Raw genomic sequence first — 7,008 nt, forward strand, 5'->3', positions numbered from 1 at the left:
CTCGGCCTCTGCCAATCCATAACCGCCTCAATCTTCTTCGGATCAACCTTGATCCCATCTTTCGACACTACGTGTCCTAGAAAGTTAACCTGATCCAACCAGAACTCACATTTTGAGAACTTAGCATACAACTGATGCTCACGCAACGTCTGTAGTATAGTCCTCAAATGATAAGTATGTTCCTCCTCACTCCGAGAATAGACCAAAATGTCATCAATGAAAACGATAACGAATTGATCTAAAAACGGCTTGAACACTCTGTTCATCATATCCATAAACGCTGCTGGTGCGTTCGTCAGACCAAAAGACATAACCAGAAACTCAAAATGCCCATAATGAGTCCGAAAAACAGTCTTAGGCACATCTACATCACGGATCCGAAGTTGATGATACCCAGACCTCAAATCAATCTTGGAGAAACACTTCGCACCCTGCAACTGGTCAAACAAATCATCGATGCGAGGAAGAGGATATCTGTTCTTGACAGTAGTCTTGTTCAACTGCCTGTAGTCGATACACAGTCGAAAGGAACCGTCTTTCTTCTTCACAAACAGAACTGGAGCACCCTATGGAGAAGTACTCGGTCTGATGAATCCGCTATCCAATAACTCTTGTAACTGACCCTTCAAATCCTTCAGCTCTGCAGGAGCCATCTGATACGGCGGTATCAAAATCGGAGCTGTACCAGAAACCATATCAATGCAAAACTCAATCTTACGGTCAGGTGGTAATCCAGGCAATTCCTCTGGAAACACATCAGTGAACTCATTCACTATCGGAACACTATGCATATCACCACTATCAGCCTCTAAATCACGAACCACAGCAAGGAAACCCTGGCAACCCTTGCCTAACATTCGCTTCGCCTTGTGGCGGAAATAAGATTCTTAGGTGTCTCCGCCTTTTCTCCCTGAAAGAAAAAGGTAGATCACCTGGAATCCTGAACTCGACTGACTTCCCTCGACAGTAAATAGAAGCAAAGTGGCGTGACAACCAATCCATCCCCAAGATGACATCAAAAGAAAGAACGTCAAGCACAATTAAATCAGCACATAATTCTCTACCCCGAATAACCACTGGACAAGAAGGATAAACGACGTCCACTACTACACCTTCAGACATAGGTGTAGACACAGCTAGAGGTTCACTCAAAACAGATGGTGCAATACCCAACTTTCCCACAAAACAAGTAGAAACAAACGAATGGGTTGCACCCGCATCAAATAACACCAAAGCACCAGTAAAAGAAATCGGAATGGTACCTTGCACCACAGCGTTTGATGCACGCGCATCCTGAGGAGTAAGTGTGAACACTCTGGCATGACCCTGCGGCTGCTACTGCAAACTCTGCCCAGTACCATAACTGTTGGAACCTCTGCCACCGTTACCACGGCCACCAAAACCTCTGCCACCAGAACCTTGGCCCCGCTGGCCACCAAAAGATGCTGCAGGTTGAGAATACCCTACAGACTGTGTAAATGCAAGTCTCTGCTGCTGGTAAGACGACAGCGCCACACTGGAGTTAGACATCTGATGCCCAGATGTCGGAAACTCCCTAGAGAAATGACCCGGCTGGCCACGAGAAAAACAACCTCCAGGAGCTAACTGGCACTGTCTATAGTGCCTGCGTCTGCAATTTTGGCAGAACGGAATGTTCGATCCACCACTGTACCCGCATCCTGAACCACGGTTACTACAACTGCTACTAGAATTGTACGGAGCACTCCTAGTACTATGCCTCCCCTTGTTGTGAGTACGGAGACTCCTCCTATTGGCCTGAGAAGAGCCACTGTAGTAATTTCCACAACCATGCTGCGCTGGGGCCTGTTGCCCCCCACTAGGAAGATCACTCTTTCCCTTCTGATTCTGGAAAGGGTCAGAGATCGTCCCAAACTGAATCAATAAATTCTCCATCCGTCGAGCACTATCCACTACTCGAGCGAACTCCATGTCTGTCCCTATCAGCAAAGGAAGATATTCCGAGCCTAAACCCCTAACATAGCGGTCGTTCACTCGCCCTCGATCACCCTATAGATCTGTAGCAAACCGCCCCAAACGGACAAACTCTGTATTGTAGTCTGTCACTGATCTATCCCCTTTCTTCAAATTTAGCAGCTTTTCTCTGAAATTCTCAGTAACAGAGAAGGGTAGATAGTAACCTCTGAACCTGTTCAAAAATCAGCCCAAGACAATGTAGCCATCTCTGGCCTGATGTTATCGTGAAACAAGTCCTTAGCTGGACCCTTCAGCGACATCTCCACAAGCATCACTGATTGACGATCAGTAGCTTGAATCCTATGACTGTTGTACTCAAACTCCTCCAAAAAGTCAAGAGCATCCCCTGTGCCATCAAATGAAGTCGGAGCCAACTTCGTGTAGGTCATCACTATCTCTCTGGCTGTCCGAATATGATCGACACCAGCAAGTCCACCCATACCAGCTACAACACCAGCCTGAGGTTGCTATTGCTGCGCTAACTGACCCAGTACAGTACACTGATTCTGCAGAAGAGCTTGGTTATTCTGCATCTCGACAATCCCAGCCAAGAAAGTAGTGAAGTCGAACGCCTGCATATTCGGTGCATGTTGCACCTCCGGTGCCTGCTGCACATTCGGTGCCTGCTGCACATTTGGTGCCTGAACACCTGCTGCACCACGTCCTCTAGCTCCACCTCTACCAGCACCAGCTCCTCTGCCTCTACCTCTACCTTTGCCAGCACCTCTACCTGTACCACGTCCAGCATTTACCTGAACTGGTGGTACGTTCTGATCGACTTTCATGGAAATCGCATCATCAGCCTCAGCTTCTTGCTCTGCCGCATCACGAGCACGAGTACGAACAACGTTGTCCATATCCTAAGGATTGAACAAAAACAATTTAAATAGCACAGAATTCATACCCAAGTATGAAACAAACAAGTAACGATTAGGATTTCCCGAGAAATCAATAGCAAAAAAGTATTCACCCAAGTGAAATAACATTAAAAATTAACAGCATCAAATCAACATATAATGACTGACTCGACGCAATCCTATTGGTGTAGCCAGAATATTTTCAAATCAAACGATGACGTTTTTAAAGACATGACAAAAACCTAAATCCGCAGTATTTCCTAAGACACAACCATACTTAACAGAGTAAACACATAGCAAGCAAATGGCCTTGGTTTGAAACCAAAGCTCTGATACCAAGTTTATCACGATCCATTTTCATGAATCGTGACTGGCGCTAGGGGATGGGTAATGTAGTACCAACACCCGTAGCTAGCCTTCCTTATAACATACAATTCAATTAAACCTGCAGAAAACCAATGCTCGGGGGCAACCGAGAGTTCAGCCCAATTCTAGCAGTTATAATATTCAACAAATTATATAACATGCTTATCCAATTTTGAGTCTAAAAATAGGCATAACATAAATCAGTGTAAATAATATAACATACCAGAGCAATATAACTAGTCGGACCAATCCGACAAACAACGGTAATAATAATAAAGACGTCTAGTCAACTACTACGGTCTAAGAATAAAATAGTTTAATAGTTCTACTAAAATAAATGGAACCTCCGAGGAAAAATAAATGCGGAGATCACCAAACTCTCTCAGATCATAACCCTGGAAAAAATTGGGAAAACAACAGGGTCAGATATACTGAGATGAGTTTATACCACTATTTACATTTATCAAGTGGAAAACCTTTAAAACCGTTTAAAACATTTAATAACGATATTATGAATAATAGTTGGAACCCTGATCCACAATTCTAAATAAATAACATAATCCAATAGGCCTGGTCCCGAGAGCTGAGCTACACCGAGTTACCACTGACCACACTTTACCATATTCAGAGTCCCGAGAGCTGTGCTACACCGAGTTAATCTATTCGGTCCCGAGAGCTATGCTCACACCGAGTTACCACATTACCATAAATACCTTACCCAGATCATTACCGGTTCGCACGCAGTCCTAATGATGCCCATTAGGTAGCATGTTCCAACTAAGAGTCATAATATAAAAACAGTTCGAAATATGCGTATAGTATATATATTTAATATTAAAATAACAATTTACTTAATAAAGCGGTAAATAGTAAGTACAAACTCACAGCTTGCTAATCCACGTGATAACTGGCAAGCAACTAATCCTGGTTCGCCTATGAAGCACGAACGGTACTCGGGTCTAAACAATATAAAATAATTATTAAAAACAGACTCTAACTCTAGAGAGTACTAGACACCACATAGGACTAGCACAAATAACACGTCGGAACTAAATCATCCAGAACAACACAAAAATACCCAATAGGTAATAAAGCCCAAATAATATAAGTCTATTGAGTTCTTGCTTAAGATCCGATTAACAAATATTATTTAATAATCTTTAAATAATAATAAATTTTCAAATAGTGCATTAGCCGAGTTACCAATAACTACCAAGCTAATCTCACTTGTCGGTTGACCCAAGTCTAACCCGACTCAAAACGCTTATTAAATATAAACCCGAGTTTATATTTATAAAATAATTTAATAAAATAATAATCCATTTTAAAAGCAGAACTCAATAACTTCTATTTCAAGTAACCCAAGTTACAACCCAAAAATCTAATCATTTTAAGTTTATAAAAAATTAGGGACTAAACTGTACTTTAGCCAATTAGGGACTAAAATGTACTTTAGCCAACTTTATGTTTAAAATTAAATTGGTTACTTTTGTTTATAATTAAAACAAAATATAAAGTTATTCATCAAAAGTTTACTTAATTGAGTTATAAAGCGTTCACTTTGATATCCGAAACCCAATATAATTACCCGAGTAATTATGTTAACTTAATTGTAAAATAACCATAACTTATAAGTTTACAAATCAACTCAGAACCATTGTAAAAGTTATTATTAAGAATAATGCTAAAGTTAAACTTTGATCATTCATTTGGTATAAGTAAAACATATTGGTGATGAAAATGGTCAATTAACCATCCCCTACATTTAAATTAAGCAAACCCGCCTAAGCCATGAATTCGGTTTGCAGAATTCATGAAGCCATCCAACACTCCATTTTTCTAATCAATCCATTATTAATTATCAATCCGAAAACTACATGTAACATCACCAATACAACCTTAGACATCAAACACCAAGAATCCATCAAGAATGTTAACTGCCGAATCTTATTCATCCCAAACACGAAGAACAATTATGGAACAATGGATTGATACTCATTGAAGGCTTAAACTAACAACAACCCAAGAGATTCATAACCATTAACAAGCAAAATCATGGCCAAAAGAAAAAGACTAAATCGGCAGCAACCATTTATCTCAAGAACAGTTAAAGCAATTCTAAAACGGAAACCGTACGGCGAATGGAATGAGATCGATAGCGTACCGTTCAACAAAAATGAGGCGGGGGATCGAAGGCACACGAGTCTAAAACGTCTGGAAACAAACGATATTGATTTCGATCTAGAAACGAGAGAGAACGAGTCAAATTATGGAAGTGCCGTTTAAAGCTAAAACTGAAAACAATGGAGTTATGAACTTACCGGAACAGCAGAGTTTGGATGATGATTTCGGCTTCGTTTCTCAGCGAATGAACAAGGGAATAGAGGCTAGGGTTTGTTTGTAGTATGGAGAAGAGATTAGGGTTAAATTAAAACGTTAATATAGTAAGGAATAAGAGATACGAAGGTCCGGAATACCCCTCACGTAAGGGTTATGCTGGTCTCGAACGAGACCAGCAGAATTTGTTGAGTTCTCGTTCGAGAACTGGAATTCTCGAACGAGACTCAGCCCAAAAAGCTTGTGTCTCGTTCGAGAATTCCAATTCTCGAACGAGACCCAACGAATATGGGTCAGGTCTCTTTCGAGACCTGATTCAAGGGCAGTGGTTCAACCTTTTGGTTGAACCACAAAGTGATAGGAACCAAATGCGAACCCCAAAAATTGAATCGAACCAAAAGAATTTAATTACGAACTTAACCGTCACCCGAAAAAATCAAGTTATTTCCGAAAACACCTTTAGAAAAATTTAAAATTTTTCCGGGAAATTACATTCGCACACTTGGCTGTGCGATCGCACAGTCTTTCACAGACTGTGCGTTCGCACATTCTGGCTGTGCGTTCGCACAATCTGACTGTGCATTCGCACAGTCTCTTCAGACTGTGCGTTCGCACATTCCTTCTGTGCGTTCGTACAGCACTGTGCCATCGCACAGTGCACTGTGCGTTCTCATAGTTAAGCTGTGCGACGCACAGCCACGGGCTCGCGCCCCGAGGTCAAATACGATGTGCTTCCGCTAATTTTTCAAAAACCCATTATTCAAACAACGCTCTACAACATCTATACTACGAAGTCTAAACTTGAAACGCTAAAATCGAATCCAAAATCGATAAAACGATAAAACCGCTCGAAACCCTAAATTTCAAATCGATATTACTCCAAATTTATCCAAATGAACGGTAAACCGACGTGCTTACCGTGATTAACCTTTGAAATACGATCGATTCGATCTATAGAACGTTGAAAACGGACGAGAAACGGAGATTGGATGTGAGAGCGATGATCTGATCGATGAAATGGAGAAAATGATGTTTAAGGCTTCTAGATGATTCTTTCATATCTCATTTCTTATATATATATATATATATATATATACATATATATATGGCTAAAATACACTTTAGTCCTTGAACTCTTTAAAAAGTTACAATTTAGTCAAAAAACTTATCCGTGTCCAAATTTTAAGCGGTCTCCGATTGACTCGAAACTTTTATTATAAATACTATAAAATATTTCACGGACTTTGGCGAGATAATTATTATCTCGAGATTTATATTTTATTTTATATTAATTTTCTAAACTTTTTCTTCAAATCCCGCTAATTCGCTTAATAAAAATTATTCCAAATTCCCGATATTATTAAACTAAATCAATCTTAATTTAATTTATCGGAATTGATGACACGTGGCACGACTTAATTATTTTAAAATAATTGGGATGCTACACCAGTGA

The sequence above is a fragment of the Mercurialis annua genome, linkage group LG7, assembly GCF_937616625.2.
Source record: "Mercurialis annua linkage group LG7, ddMerAnnu1.2, whole genome shotgun sequence".
NCBI classification, from domain to species: domain Eukaryota; kingdom Viridiplantae; phylum Streptophyta; class Magnoliopsida; order Malpighiales; family Euphorbiaceae; genus Mercurialis; species Mercurialis annua.